This window comes from Sinocyclocheilus rhinocerous, unplaced genomic scaffold (assembly GCF_001515625.1).
Source record: "Sinocyclocheilus rhinocerous isolate Xijiao unplaced genomic scaffold, SAMN03320098_v1.1 scaffold820, whole genome shotgun sequence".
Lineage (NCBI taxonomy): Eukaryota > Metazoa > Chordata > Actinopteri > Cypriniformes > Cyprinidae > Sinocyclocheilus > Sinocyclocheilus rhinocerous.
Genome location: NW_015670386.1, coordinates 1,246,402 through 1,247,177, shown reverse-complemented (window position 1 = coordinate 1,247,177; position 776 = coordinate 1,246,402). Strand labels below are relative to the sequence as shown.

Sequence of the window (776 nt, the reverse complement as noted above, 5' to 3'; positions counted from 1 at the left end):
ATGAATACTTATGCAATGGAATCATTTTAGTTTTTTATTTGTAATAAATTTGCAAAGATGTTAAAAACCTTTTGTATTTTTGCTTGACAATTATGGTGTATGGAGTGTAGATTGTTGTGGAAAAAAACTAATTTAAAACAGTTTAACATAAGGCAGCAACAAAACAAAATGTGAAAAAAATGAAGGGGTATGAATACATTCGAAAGGCACTGTAGCAACTCAAAAGGTCTTCACTAGAAACCCCAAACTAAATGTTTGGTTAAATTCAATGAAATTATGACAAATATATTACTGTACTACATACAGTAACATGTACTTCTCAAAGTAATAATAATACAGCTTATTAAAACATTACTTAAGGAATATCAAACAAATTTTCATCCATGATTTCGTCCTTTAATTTAAAGGTGCCATAGAATGGAAAACTGTATTTACCTTGGCATAGTTGAATAATAACAGTTCTGTACATGGAAATTACATACCGTGAGCCTCAAACACCATTGTTTCCTCCTTATGTAAATCTTGTGCATGCAAAAGACCACTGAAAAATAGGCGAATCAGAACATAACACCGACTGTGACATTACAGTCGGGATCACTAATAGTTACGCCCCCAACATTTGCATATACCCGCCCATGTTCTAGACTTGCACAGCCAAATCATCAGAAGTTCTGCAGGTATTGTGAAGAAACAAGGATAATAGCGAAAATGGCAGATCATGGAAATAAATGCTATGTTCCAGGCTGTGCAGGAGATGTGATGTGCAGGGATGGGCT

At 34.1% G+C, this 776-nt stretch overlaps 1 protein-coding gene across 1 annotated transcript in view; it reads right to left on the bottom strand.

Annotated features, from left to right (window-relative positions):
* Positions 1-776, bottom strand: part of LOC107734181 (histone acetyltransferase p300-like) — a 32,486-nt gene that overhangs the window by 20,208 nt on the left and 11,502 nt on the right.